Source organism: Trachemys scripta, chromosome 14 (genome assembly GCF_013100865.1).
Source record: "Trachemys scripta elegans isolate TJP31775 chromosome 14, CAS_Tse_1.0, whole genome shotgun sequence".
NCBI lineage: Eukaryota > Metazoa > Chordata > Testudines > Emydidae > Trachemys > Trachemys scripta.
In genome coordinates, this window is record NC_048311.1 from 6,978,720 (window position 1) to 6,994,176 (window position 15,457).

Here is a 15,457-nt window from a genome sequence, read left to right on the forward strand (position 1 = left end):
TTCATTCATAAAACTTTACTTATGAAGTTACATTAAATTTAAACTAATGGAGATATCCTGTCTCCTAGAACTGGAAAGGACCTTGAAAGGTCATTGAGTCCAGCCCCCTGCCTTCACTAGCAGGACCAAGTACTGATTTTGCCCCAGATCCCCAAGTGGCCCCCTCAAGGATTGAACTCACAACCCTGGGTTTAGGAAGCCAATGCTCAAACCATTGAGCTATCCCTCCCCCCAATTAAAAACAATTTCATTCATCAGTTCTACAACAGTCAGCACCTAGCATGCAGCCCTGACCCATTGCTTTGGATCCTGGTGCCTTTCTACAGTACCCTGGACTTCCCCCAGCCTCCCTCAACAACAGGTGAGGTGGCTTTACACCCTGCCCAGCCCAGAAGGGGTTCCCAGGAAGACCAAAACCAGGGCAAATGAACTATTGTTTTTTGTGGGATAATGAGGCTCATCATCGCTTGAAAAAGGTACAGATTCAGGCCCCTCTATTCCCGAAAGCTTCTGCCCCTCACAAACCTGATTACTGGGAGGATATTCCCCCCATGTATTGCTCTAGACCATGCCCACCCCCAACGGCAGCATTACCAATTGTGGTGAACCCGGTACCCTCCTCAACGGAGTCCGGGACAGCAGGTCTACCAAGACAGATCCCGCCAACAAAGATTGAGGACGCCACAATGCAAATCCCAAGGCCACGGACACACAGTCCACGGTCAGGCTTATTTTTATTTCCCAGTCAGCCCCGGACATCAAAAAGCGGTTGCAGCAGCTCAAGGGCGCTGAAGGAAAATCCCTGGAGGAACTGGTAAGCGTGGCTACCCAAGTATATCAAACAAGGGAAAAAGTTCAAAAGACCAAACAGTTGAAAATGCTAGCAGCCCTTGTAAACACTGAAAATAAAAAACAGGGAGGGCGGCAGGAACCCCCCAAGTGGCAACCAAAATCGAATTATGGGTGGACCCCAAGTCACGCCAATGACATATGTAACTACTGTAAGCAGCTTGGCCACTGGAAGAGAGAGTGTCCAAACCAACCTACCGGACGACAAACCCCGTCGCCCAGACCGACCTCAACAACAAATGGCTGTGACAAGAACAGACGCTATTGATAATGAGGAATGACGGCAACCAGGGGATCCTCTTGTCACCTATTCAAATGATTTTACCACGTATGTTTGTTCCTTCACAGACCCCCAGGTTCGCCTAACATTGGGAGGAACCACCTATTCTTGTCTTTTGAATTCAGGGGCTGCACTTTCTACTGTTACTGCCAAGCCGGAGAGAGGAAGCCTCATGAATAAGAGCATTCCGGTAATGAATATAGACAAAAAGCCATTTGATTGTTCGGTATTACAGAAGGCTGCTGTAAAAATTTCTGGTGTCTCCGCCTCCCATGCCTTTCTGTTAGCTCCAGATTCCCCAGTTAACCTCTTAGGCAGAGATCTGTTGTGTAAACTACGCGCTCAAATTTTCTTTTCAGATGACAAAATCATTCTTCGGTTGCCTCAAACCCAACTTCCCCAGCTATGTGCTGTTCTGACTCAAGTTTCAAAGAACCCAATCCTGCCTGCGGACCCAATCCTACCCGAGCAACTCAGACAGGAGGTAAACATCTCCCTGTGGGGCACTTCAAGGGCAGACTTGGGTACTCTCCAGACAGAGCCAGTGCATATAACCCTGATGCCAGGCATTAAAATTCCTCGGATTTATCAGTATCCCATCCCCCAAAAAGCTCTGTTTGGCCTCCGGAGTCTTATCACCACATTCCTGCGGTTGGGAGTGCTGGTTCACACCAAGTCTCTTTTCAATACTCTCATTCTGCCAGTCAAAAAACCTGACATAAACTCAAAGGGAAAACCGGTATACCGATTTGTCCAGGACTTACGTGCAGTAAATAAGGTTGTTCAAGCTAAACACAATGTGGTGCCTAACCCTCACACAATCCTGACTGCCACTCCAGCAGGTACTGCTTGTTATTCAGTAATAGACTTGTGTAATGCTTCTTTTTAGTATTCCTCTAGAAAAGAACAGCTGGGGCCATGCTTACCAATTCAATTTCAGTTCCTACCTGCTGATGTTCCTGCCCACTGGATCGCTCCAGGAGACTGGGTCTATGTAAAAGAGTGGAAACACGAGCCTCTCCAACCCCGGTGGGCGGGACCTTTCCAAGTCCTTCTTACCTCTCACACTGCCATTCAAGTGAAAGAGCGAAACACTTGGATACACCACACCTGAGTCAAGCTAGCCCCTAGGACGGGGCCAAAAGCAAACGACTTCGGACCCTGAGGGAGCACCGCCAGCTCTTCCCACTGCAACCCGGAAAAGCCAGAAGCAGACAATACCTGGAAAGCTAAACCTCTTGAGGGACTAAAGCTTCTGTTCCGGCAAACAAAATCCTAAAACTTTATAACTATGGGTTCTCAGACGGTGCTGCAGTGGCTATTGCTTTTGGGTCTGCCCCTTGTACAAGCTAACCCACACCCAGCCGCTAAACCTCTTCAGTAAATAGTCACATTGGGACACTTATCTAATTGTTGGCTGTATCACAAAACCTGCTCTAAAAAAGAAATAGGGTTATGGGCTGTACCTGCAAATCTCTCTAAAGTACTCTCTTTACAGGTAGTATGAAAAACTAAATGGGCATGGGTTAAAAAATATCAATATGACAAATATAAAAAAAGGTCTAAAGTTTGGCATTATTACTGGGCAGCTAAGGGGGTCCCTCTTTTTAAAGTTCTTGGGATCGGGTATAACTTGCCCCTTTGTTTAAAAAATGCTAAAAAAAAAGTGGGCTACCTTCCCCTGGAGGCCTGTGATCAAAACCTTCGGTTTAAGGTCAAAAATAAAACCCTTTACCCTTTAAATACCCCTAAAAATGCCCCCAAACCCCCTTGTCTCTTGCACATAGCCTTTACTGTAAAACCAACAGGCATTCATTATCAAGGGCAGTGGTTTCCCTTATTCCTCCCGTTAGGCCCCATAAATAAAACACATATGTATTATATGAATATTTACTCTGGCATTCTGTTGCCCCACACATCCCTTGAAAGGACGTCTGGATGCCCGGAGTCCATGGGATCACTTGCAAGTTTCACAGCTAACATATTTGGAGTTACATATTGTGGAGCCATTTTAAACAATACGCATGCCCTAGAAGACTTAAATGTTTCCCATTGAAGGTGCCAGGACCGCCTAGTAAGTAACTCCTGGCGCTGGGATGAATGGGTATCCTAGCGCCATCAAGTTGCGGGTAATATCCTTACCCTCTATTTAGAAACCCCTGGCTTGTATTTTATCTGTGGCCACAGTGTCTACAAAGCTTTCCCTCCAGGTTGACAAGGTCGGTGTGGTGTGGCCTGGGTGTTACCAAATGTCCAAGTAAACAACACATTGAATTACAGCCAGATCCTCAACCTGGGCAGTTATTCCCATAAGTTCCCCCCCCCCCCCGCATAAGGACTCAAGCAAAATGCACCAACAATCCCCTAGTAGTCAGGCAAACGGGGTTTCACTCCTTTGTTCGTGCACTCATTCCTGGGTTGGGAGTAGCCAAGCTAAAAAAAGCAGTAGTAAATATTTCTGCAGAACTAAAAAAAGTAGCTAATGCATTAATAAACGCTTTCCAAAAGTTAAAACAAAAAATTAATAAGGTGGCAAAAATAGCTTTGCAAAATAAACGTGTGTTAAATGCTATGAATGCTGAATTAGGGAGGGCTTGTGCTCGCATCGGAAAAACATGTTGTTTCTATGTTAATCATTCTGGCTTAATTAAGCAGGATTTACAAGCCATTAAAAATGCTGCTGTTGTTTTCCATGCTGTATCTCTCAATCACACCTTTAGTTTTAAAAACCTCCTTCCAGACCTTGGGTCATGGTTTACAGGGCTCTTTCAAACAATTGTTAAATAGATTCTTTTCTTTCTTTTCTTTCTATATGTTATTTAAATAATAATACAATATGCCAAATCCCTGTGTAATGCTATAATCAAAAGCTCTGCTGTCCATAAAAAAACCCAGTATCTGTCCCTCCAGCTTAATTGCAAATTGTGTAACGGGCCTGACAATTTTTAAATTTGTCAGGCCCGAAGGGGGGACTGTAAAAGTTACTAGTGACCTCCCCCCTTAACAGAGCAGTCGTTATGTCAGCCAGCGGCCATTAGGGGGAAGCAGACACCTTAAGAACACAGTAGCCTAAACTTTTCAACTGTCTTCCCTTCAAGGCCTTAAGGTAGTTGGAGCTGGTCCCAAGCCGGTTTTCATTGACCAGATAGCAAAAGCACGGGTCTGACCACCACCAATCAAGTGTTAACACTGCAAGGACCGTTGTCTGAATGTGTATACAAAATCTGTAAAATGTGTGTAAAACAGAGTCTTTGTACCAAGGTGCAAGGGTCGCCTTTCTTCTGCAGAATAAAGCAACTCTTCTTTATCCCTGTCTGGCTGTTATTGGCTCTCAGCTAGGTGAACCCAATATTTCGGTAACGGAGGGGCTCTGAAACATCCAGCCCTGTCCTAGAACAGTCAGAGGAACGTTAAGGTTTGTTCTCCCTTTAAGGAGTCAATGTGCAACAGTTGATTACTTTCCCTGGTGTCACCAAACAGTTCAGTTCAAACACAGCCCTGGATCGGTCTCTTTCAGAGTCCAGTGAACCTTTGAACTGGATTCTTCTGATGGTGAGCTCCAGACAAAAGTCTATTTCCAGCTGTGAGGCAGGTGACAGGGGGTCTGTCTTGAAGGCAGCGACTTGCTGCTTCCTCCCTGCGGGGGGTGGGTCAGCTAAAATGCAAATCGTTTAGTCCTCCCCCCTCTGGTGCAATTGATGGGGTCTCTCCCCCCTGCTTTGCTTGATGGGTCTGTGTAAGCGAGATGTAAATACATTGTCATGGTCTTTCAAAGTCCTATGGCAGTAACTCCCAGGGGGTTTGAAATTACATTCCTTTGTCTAGGGAGGGGTGTCCCCAGCTGCTCCAGGCTCTGGGCTGCCTCTTTAGGACCAAGACCCATCACCCTATGTCCCTGTTGATACTGAGGACTTTCTGGAACAATCCCCAGCCTCCATAGACACCCCCCTTCTCCCTGCAGCCCGGGACCTGGACGTCTCCTTTCTGCTCATTGACATGGTGGCTTCTATGCATCACGCCGCCTTAAACTGAGAGAAGCAGCCCGTGCCCATGCAGGACTGGCTCCAGGCACCAGCAAAGGAAGCAGGTGCTTGGGACGGCCAATGGAAAGGGGCCAGGCCTTCGGTGGCAATTCGGCGGCAGGTCCCTCAGTCCGTCTCGGAGCAAAGGACCCACTGCCGAATTGCCGCCGAAGAATGAAGCAGCGCGGTAGAGCTGCTGCCGAAGTGCCGCCGATCGCGGCTTTATCTTTTTTTTTTCTTTTTTCACTTTGCAGCTTGGGGCGGCGAAAAAAGCTGGAGCCAGCCCTGTGCCCATGGGACATGGGGCCCCAGGAGGCAGGAACTCGGGCAGGGGGGCTGTAGTGCAATCCCTTGATCTCTTGGACCCAGGAGCAGCTGGGATGCTGCGATCGCTGGGGTCACTCAGTTAGGCATCGGGAAGTGAATCGCACTCGCTGCAGTGACTGGGGCGCTGTGGTGACCCCGGAGCCCTGGATGCAGCCGGGAGACTCCAGCAGTAACATTCCCGCTGCTCCCAGGAGCCAGTGCAGAGATTCCAGCTTGGCCAGGACCCCCCTTCCCGGGCCCCAGCCCCTGCTCCCAGGGAGGGCACCGCTTGGAGGGAAGGTAAGAGACCTGCCCATCCCCCCAGGGAGCGGTGCCGCCCGGGCTGCTCCCAATGGAGCTGGCTGCGATTCCTGCCCTGTGCCCAGGAAAGCTGCCGCCAGCTCCCATTGTTTGCAGGGCAGGTGAAGCCAGCGGGCGCCGTGGGGAGGGCTGTGACTGCGACACCTGGGGGGACAGAGTGGGGTGGGAGCCAGAAGGGGGCTAAAGACGGGCAGGGAGCTCTGAGAGCCAGAGGGGATTGAGAGAGGAACAGGGATGTGAGGGGCAGGAGGGGAAATGGGGATGCAGGGGGCCGGATGGGATTGGAGGCAGGAGGCCGTGTGTGTGCAGGAGGGAGGATGAGGCAATTCCTGGGAATCAAGATGCAGGGGATTACTGGGGCGGGTGGGAAAAGCGCTGGGAGAGAAGGAAAATGTGAGTGTGGGACAGTGAGAAGAAATGAGGGGGAGAAAGTGAGGGGATGAGAGTGGGAGCTGGGGGGAGAACGGGAGTGACAGAGGAGACTGGCAGGGGGAGGGGGAGAGAGGGTAGTGATGAAGGAGAGAGAAGGTGAGAGAGATAATGGCAGCTCCCGCAGCCCATGGCAGCCAGTGGGGAATCTTTTCCCCTAGAAATGGTCAAACAAGCATTGGGGGTGGGCAGGGGACTTCCCCCTAATGGCTCAGAATTTACAAGGCAAATATCCTCTCTCCCCCCCCCCCCCAAATTTAGTCTTTGGTTTATTTCAGACAGTCTCATTATTTGCAGTGCTGGCTCTAGGCTTTTTGCCGCCCCAAGCAAAAAAAATGTTGGTTGCCCCCCCCCACCCCGAGCTCCCCCCCCCCCCCCCCCAGTGCTCCCCCCCCCACACCCCCTGCTACCCCAGCACTGGGCTCTCTCTTCCCCCACCCCCGCCGCCCCAGCACTGGGCTTCCCCCCAAACGTGGGATCCTCTACCTGCACATGGCGGCTGAGCCCTGGCCCAGCCGTGACTCTGTCCCCATGCGGGTGGAACTGCTGGGTGGCGCGGAGAGGGAGTACTTCCAGGAGGTGGTGCAGCTGCGGGGCGGCGCGGAGAACACAGCCCCCTCCCTGGGCTTTGCAGCGCTGCTGGTGGCCGAGGTGGATCAGTTCGTGCTCACCGCCCTCATCGCTGACATGCTGGCAGCCGAGGACCTGGAGAGGCCCCCGGACCTGCTGCTCTTCAGCCTCACCGCGCCCTGGCCCAGCCCTGGTGGGCGGGAAGGCGAGGATCTCTGGCTGCGGGGCAACCTGCTCAGCACCGACAAACCCAGCTGGCCACTCACCTCCTCACACACTCCGGGAGCCCCTCTCGCCGCCGCCCGGGCTCGGCTCCAGGGGATCCTGCTTCCCTCCCTCTCCTGCTCCTCACACACTCTGGGCAGGGCCGCCCAGAGGATTCAGGGGGCCTGGGGCAAAGCAATTTCGGGGGCCCCTTCCATAAAAAAAGTTGCAATACTATGGAAATGTAAAAAATGTAAAAAATAACTAGTGCAATACATTCTAAAATTAATTTGTAATAATTTGAAAATACACTACATTATTTAAAAACATTAAAAGCTTTAATGCTATGTATACATTTGCAATTACATAATGGCCTGTTGCTGGGTGATGGTGATGGTTGGTACCAATGGGTTGTCGCTGCCTGGGGGTGGTGCTGCTGTTGTCCAGGGCTGGGTGGTGAGCTGGGCTCTGGGTTGGAGGAGGTGCCCGGCTCACAGGGGCTGGGCTCAGGGCTGTGGGGAGATGGGGTCGGGGGGTGCCCAGTTCAGAGGGGCTGGGCTCGGAGCTGGGGGTCTGGGCTGTGGGGGGGATGGGGATGGGGGGGTGCCCAGCCTCGGCCCCTTACCATGCCGCTTACCCCCTCTCCCGGACATCGCTGCAGCGGTGTGGTGTCTCCAGCGGGGCCTAAGTTCCCGCCGCTCGGCTGCAGCTCACAGCCCCACCCCCTTACCAGCTGAGACACTGGGGGATGGGGGAAGACGGAGGCGGGGGGAGCCTCTGACATACTTGTGGGGGCCCCTGTGGGGCCCAGGGCAAATTGCCCCACTTGCTCCCCCCCCTCTGGGCGGCCCTGACTCTGGGAGCCCCTCTCACCGCTGCAGCCCGGGCTCGGCCCCAGGGTACCCCGCTTCCCTCCCTCCCCAGCTCCTCACACACTCTGGGAGCCCGGGCTGCGGCGGCGGCAGTGAGAGGAGCTCCCAGAGTGTGTGAGGAGCCAGGGAGGGAGGGAAGCGGGGACCAGGATGCAGGGAGGGAGGAGGGGTCCTGCTGCCGCTGCCGCTCCGAGTCTCCCCAGGGCAGCGCGGCGTTTCCCCGAGTGGGCTGTGCAGGGCGCCGCCGGGCTGGGCAGGGGGCGCAAATCCCGGCTCGCGCGCTGACAGGGCGAGTGGCTGGGCCAGGGCCGGCTCCCGGCAATGCCGTCCCAAGCAAAAAAATTAAAAATAAAAATAAAAAAAGGGAGGGGCAGAGTGCCGCTCCTTAGAAAGTGCTGCCCCAAGCACATGCTTGGAGGACTGGTGCCTAGAGCCGGCCCTGATTATTTGGGGCATCTGACTCCTGAATGTTCAATGTCTGGGGTTGACAGGACTGATCAGGGTCCTGCTCTGATTCCTAAACCAGTCACTGTGAGCAACAGCAGGCAAGGAGTCCAACTAGTATTTATTTTGGTTTGGTTCAGGTTTGGGCTCAGTTCCATTCAATATGTTTATTTCCATTTCTGGTTCAAGGCACCCAATGAAACAAAAATAAAAGTTCAGCCACCAGTTTAAATCCTATTTCAATCTTAGTGGAGGTAAATTCAAAAAAAGAGAGCTGCAACTTAAAATGGAAACTGTTTTGATTTTTGACTATTTGATTTATTTTGCGACTTTAAATTTTCATGAGTTTTCCTGGTGTTTTTGTGTTGTCAAATGAACACGATTTTTTTTTATGAACAATTTGAGCAACCTAAAGTAACATCTTTAAATATCTGCTTTGTCTAATTGTACCCCTACAGTGAAAGAATACCTCTGAGTCCTGGAAATGTTCTTTCAACACTCACTTGTGTTGCTGGAACTGCCAGTACAAGTTTTGCTAATTGATACAGCTTGGTAATGACATTTGTCTGATGTTCCCAGTAGTTTGGTGTTTTTTCTTTCTTACTGAGATGTGGCCTATCTGCAAATGAATCAAGAATTGGCCCAATCCTTTTCTGAGCATTTCTTTGTCTAGATATCATTTCCTTTTTGGAGATTTCAAAAGCTTTCAGAAGAAGTTTGAGTTCATCTTTCAATTTCAGACATGTCTGATGTTGATTCTGTGACATTATTATTTCTGATTTCTCACTGAAGCATTTCCATCTTTGTTTATATTTTGGTGAAATGAAATTTTGCCTTGATTTGTCCTCTTCTGACAGTGGGAATTGCTATCTAAGATCAGGGTATATATATGAGAGAAAGTTATCAGTTCCAACAGATTTTTTCCCATTTTTCATTGAAGCTAGTAAGGATTCAGGAAACGGAGAAGAAAATTTTGGTATTTTCAGTTGGTGTTTTAACCAAGCACCATAAAGTCACCCATGGTCAGTCGTTCATATTCAAGAATCTTTGTTGTCACATTACCAGACTTCAGTGCACTGTGACGCCTTCATCAGCCCTCCATATTGCTTCTGTCAGGTGAAGCTCATGGCTTGTGGTCACTTCCTGGCAGAAATCCCTAAGCTCCAAGAGTCACCCAGGCAGGCTCAGTGCTGAGATCAGTGCTCGCTGCTAACTGCAGCAGCAGGGCTGGGAAAACGGCACCACCAGGAACACATCGGGCTGCAGGCAGACTGGCCTGCCTCCCAGGCAGAACTTGGCTCTGAATCTTAACCTGCTGTAGGATGGGATGGGGGGCTAGAGGTGGGTATTGGACAGTGCCTTGGGGGGCTGGGAGTGGGCTATGCAGGTGGCTTCAGTGGGGAAGGGAGTTTGGAGTATGAACCCTGCCTCAAGAGGGGCAACTGGAGGGAGGAGCTGCCCCATGGTTTGGGGAGGGTGGGCGGAGGCCTGTCTGCAGGGAGAAGGTTGGGAGCCATTACCTTTGCCCTGTGGCTTGAAGAGTTGTTACGAACTTCAGGGCCCAGGGAGCCTCACACCTCTTCTGTCCCAAGAGGGGTGTCTCAGAGATGGTTCCTCTACCTCTGGGCCCCCCTTCTACCTCCCATGGTGTGCAGGCAGCTCCCAAGCTTCCCCTCTCCCTCCCTCCATCTTGTGGGCTGGCTCCCTTCTATTATCACTCTCTTCTCACTATCCTGGGGCAGGCCCTTCTGGGGCAATCACCAGCCTTTTGTCTATTTTGTTGTAAAAATAAGATCACTGAAGTCTTTTTTGTTGTTGTTGTTGTTGTTGTTGTTGTTGTTATTGTTTTTTAAAACTGAGCTTTAAAAAATCCTGAATCTTTATTTTAACTGGTGTCCCCCAAACATACGTTTTGTTTTTTTTGTTCAGTCCAATTCACGTTCAGTCAGTAAAAAAAAAAAAAAAAAATATGGTTCAGGTTCATTTCTGGTTCAAGTATGAAATACTAATTTGAACTGGTTCTCTGGTTGCATTGTAAGTCCAGGTGGCAAATGAGATCAGCACTGGCCTGACTGTCCGTGGGGGCTGCAGGGGCAGCACAGGTAGGCTTGGTCATTAGCTGTCCCCACCAGAGGACTCTAGTAATTGCTAAGGCAGAGGAGGCCAGTGTCAGTCTCTCTCTGAGCTCAGCATCATAGAGCCCTACAGTTAGCTGGGCTTCCTGGGGCAGATGCTGCTGCCTCCATTGTGATCTGGGAGCCTGTGCTGAGCATCTGCTGCTGCCCAGCGGGGTCTGTGCTGGGACAGACCATCATTAAATCCCCCTCTGTGCCCAACCGAGAGGAGGCTTCCTCCTGTGGATGGAACTGTCCTGCTGGGGCAGCCTCGGGCTCTGCAGGAATCTGATCCTGACCTGTAGACTCCAGGTGATGAGAGTCCTCTGGGGGAAAGTGCCAGGGCTGGACAGGAAAGTGACTCCTCACCCCGTCTTTGCTCCCTATGTGTCTGCGAGTCCCAGAGCTGCTGCCCCCGACACACCCAGGCTCACACTCCTGTTAGCAGTGGCAATAGCTATTGGAGAAGAAATGCCCACAGGAATGGCAGGACAGTAACCAGTTCTTTCATGCAGAAGGGAGAGGGGAGAGACTGAAAGGGGCAGCAGGAGCAATAAGTGGGGAGGGAGGTTCCCAGCTCCATTTCCTGCAGAATTCTGGGGCAGACTGACTTTCTGGGACAAGGTAAGGACCAGGGAGAGGAAAAGCCAGTTCCTGCCTTTGTCTAGTCCCCGTGCTGCTGGGGAAATGTGCTACCCTGGGGACAGTGTTGGGAGGATCCCCCAAAGAGGCTCCTTTGATTCTGCTCTTTTCTAGCATTTGGCTCAGAGACTGTTCCAGGGAGGGATTAAAAGTGTCTTGTGGGTTTAGTCCCGGTGGGAGGGGTCAGGTCTGTGTTGTAATAAGGTAACTGAGGTTTTCCCAGCATGGCGGAGTCTAGAGTGTCTGTCTTCAGGGAAAAAGCCTGGGGGAATCAGGGTATGAAATAGATTAATGCTAATTCAGAAACCTCCCCAATTGCCCTTCAACCCTGACAGGCTGCCGAATAATGACCCTGTTTTGCTCCAGATCATCCCATCTTCCTAGGGGCCAGGGAAGGGAAATGGATGTGGTGGATCCAGCTTCGATAGGGGATTTTTTGGGGGGGGGGGGTTCTGGGGAGCATTATCAAAGGGGGGGGGCAGGAAATACACAAGGTAAGTCAGGGAGGGGGACAGGGTGTGATAAACCTGCTGGGACATGCTCAGCCTAGGGCCTGATTTATTAACAGGCCCATTGAAGAGGGTGAACATTCCTCGATTTGTGACACAGGAAACAACCTCCCTGGGGGGCTGGGAAAACAGACCAGAGTGCTGGAGCCTGAACTCACTAGGTAGAGACTGCAGTGAAATACAAAGGGAAGGTGCTGGGATTCCTGTTCCCTGCGCGGAGCTCTGCTTCCCACATCAGCCTGTGCCTAGCAGGTGTGTGGTAAATGAGAAGACGCTGCCCTCCTCCATTGATTTGGGGGGAGAAGGAGCTCTCCCGTTCTCTCTGTTTCCTGGATCCTTCTGGCCACTCTGAGCAAGGTGGGGGTGGGATTCTGTTCCTCTCACCCTCCTAGAGCTGTACTATATTTGTGCTTCTTCCCCCAAGGATAGTGGGATTGTGGTTAGGGCAGCAGGTACTGAGTGGGGAGCACCTGTTGTTTCAGATGCCGGTGACCTTCATGGAGGTGGCTGTGTATTTCACGGAGTGGCATGTGGCTTCCCAACCCCCGTGCCTAGCTCAGGAGAGCCAGGGAACTTATTCACTTACACAGCTTGACAACTTGTCAATGCTGCAAGAGCAAGCAATGCAGAATCAGACAATATTACACAGGCCTGACATGGTAGGGTGTGTGTGTGTGTGTGTAGGGAACAACAATACAAATAAATACTGAAGTTCTCACATCATGAAGTCAAACAGAGGTTATGGGTCTGTCACAGAAGTGGGTGGGTGAGGTTCTGTGGCCTGCAATGCACAGGAGGCCAGACTAGATTATTATGAAGGTCCCTCCTGATCTTAAAGCCTGTGAGTCTGAGTCTAATAGAAGCCAGACACAAATAGGCAAAGCACAGTGCAGGGCATCTCGCTGATTTATAAACAGGCCCATAGGGGAGGGTGGTGAACATTCCCCCATTTCTGAAACAGGAAACAACCCCTCTGGACAGGGCTGGGAAAACAGGCCAGAGTGCTGGAGCCTGAACCCACTAGCCAGAGACTGCGGTGAAATACAAAGGGGAGGTGCTAGGTTTCCTGTCCCTGTTCCCTGCAATGAGCTCTGTTTCCCACGTCAGCCTGTGCCTATTAGGTGTGTGGTAAATGAGAAAACCCTCCCCTCCTCTGTCTGCTGGGAGAGACAAGGAGCCCTCACCATCTCTCTGGTCCCTGGAGCCTCCTGGCCACTCTGAGCAAGGTGGGGATGGGATTCTGCTCCTCTGGCCCTCCCAGAACTGTCCTATTTTTATGCTTCTTCCCCCATGAATAGTGGGATTGAGGCTGGGACAGCAGGTACTGAGTGGGGAGCACCTGTGTATTTCACCGAGGTGGAATGGGCTCTGCTGGACCCCGGTCAGAGAGCTCTGTACAGGGACGTCATGCAGGAGAATTATGAGAATGTGACTTCACTGGGTAAGGATTCCTGTCCCCTCAGCTATTTGAAATCATGGGATCTGAATTTCTGAATCTGGTCAGGTTCTTCACTGGTCAGTTAGATTAGAGGGGAGTGGGTCACTCCAAGTGTGAGAGAGCCGTTCACCTTCAAACCCCCTCCAACAGGATAGGGGAGTCATGAACCTAATGGACATGCTAATTCATTCCCATCCCTCCAGCTGTCACGGGGGCAGGAGCAGTGTATTATCCTATCTCCATTAATTCTCTCTCACTCACACTCAGGATCTCTGTTCACCTTCCTTCCTGGGAGTAGCAGCAGCTGTAGGGAGGGGTCTGGGCTCTGGAGATTTAGACATAGGCAGGGGTTTAACACCAGAGCTGTGTGTGCCTCAGCAAGTCCCCCAGAGCCCAGAGATCCTGAAAACCCCTAATAAAGGTGGGACAATTTCCCACTCCCCCAGAGATCAGCCTCTCCCAAGGGGGCTCCGTGACCATGTTCCCATCTGGGTCAGTTTAAATTCAAGATGTGTCCTTTCTGACAAATACTCCACCAATCCTCAGTGCACTCTGATCATGCCTGATTTCAACCCTGAGCAGGACTCCCTATTCCCAAATCTGACCTGATTGCCTGGCTGGAAGCAAGGGAAGAGCCGTGGGTCCTGGAGCTCCAGGCCTCCGAGGAAAGGAAGATCCCAATAGGCACCCGCACAGGTGAGGAGTCCGTGACACTAACACAGAAACTGTTTTGAAAAAGAAGGAAAAAGGTGAAAATCCCCAAAATGTGGTGTGAGCACCCTGAGTTCTGCCTCATTCCACCCAGGTCAGGTTGTGGTCAGCAGGTATCATGTCTTCACGACACATATCGCTCATGGCTTCCCACCCACCCTGTTAGCTGCCAGGAGTTTTCTCTCTGACTTCACTTCCCTGTGAGTGTTTGGATGGGATGTGGAGGCAGAAACCAAATTCTCAGTCTCCACAGCAGTTATTGCTATTCCTCTTTCTGTCCTTTGTACCAGCCCAGGCAATGACTCCTGCCTGGATTCTCTCTCTCCCCAGCAGATGATGAGACAATGAGTGAGAACAAGGAGGGGGATCCACAGCAGGAAGGTCCCGAGGAAGTGGAACTGCAGGGGATCTTTTTGAGAAGAGCTGAAGGGAATTTTTCCCAGTGCTTGGAACAGAGAAAAGCCTGGAGTAATTGGCACAGGTCAAAGAGGAAGGTGAGAAACCAACCAAGGAACAAAGTGAATGAATCCATTGAATGTGGGGGAGGAGGCAAGCATCCCAATGAAACCACAGCCCATCAGACAAATCAGAAGAAAAAGAAACCCTATAAATGCTTGGAATGTGGGAAAAGTTTTAATCGGAGCTCAAATCTTCTTACCCATCAGAGAGTGCACACAGGAGAGAGACCATATGAATGCCTTGAGTGTGGTAAAAGTTTCAGTGACAGATCAGCCCTTATTAAACATCAGAGAACCCACACAGGAGAGAAACCTTGTAAATGTTTGGACTGTGGGAAAAGCTTCAGTCATCACTCAAAAAGAACAGGAGTACTTGTGGCACGTTAGAGACTAACAAATTTCATACGGCTAAATGCAGTGCCTTGCATAATGACAGGTTTCAGAGTAGCAGCCATGTTAGTCTGTATCCGCAAAAAGAACAGGAGTACTTGTGGCACCTTAGAGACTAACAAAGTCATCACTCAGTCCTTATTAGACATGGAAGAATCCACACAGAAGAGAGGCCAAATAAATGCCTTGAGTGTGGGAAAAGTTTCACTGTAACATCATCCCTTATTTCACATCAGAGAACCCACACAGGAGAGAATCCCTATAAATGCCTTCAATGTGGGAAAAGTTTCACTGAATCATCAACCCTTATTAGACATCAGAGTACCCACAAGGAAGAGAAACCCTATAAATGCTTGGACTGTGGGAAAAGCTTCAGTCAGAGCTCACATCTTATTACCCATAGGAGAATCTACACGGGAGAGAGACCGTATAAATGCTTGGACTGTGGGAAAAGCTTCAGTTGGCGCTCAGTCCTTATTAACCATGAGAGAATCCACACAGGGGAGAAACCCTATAAATGCTTGGACTGTGGGAAAAGCTACAGTCAGCGCACAGGCCTTATTAAGCATGGGAGAACTCACAAAGGGGAAAAATTGTGAAAATGCCTCCTTTGTGGGAAATTTTTCAGTTAGATATCACACCTTATTAGACATCAGACAATCCATACAACAGAGAAACCCCGTAGATGCTTGGATGATGGGGAAAGCTTCAATCCCAGGTCATACCTTCCCAAAAATTGGATTATTCACACAGGACAGAATCTATAAATGCCTCAACCATGGAAAAAGTTTCATTCAAAGATCAAATCTTGCTTCACATCAGACAATCCACACGGCGATAACCCATAAATCCTTGGATTGTGGGAGTAGCTTCAATAACTGCAGGAAAAGGTTCAGTC

The 15,457-nt window shown here is 50.5% G+C and overlaps 1 pseudogene; it reads left to right on the forward strand.

The window, feature by feature from the left end:
- LOC117887133 overlaps positions 1–15,158 on the forward strand; it is a 154,460-nt pseudogene extending 139,302 nt beyond the window's left edge.
- The last annotated feature ends 299 nt before the right edge of the window (positions 15,159–15,457 follow it).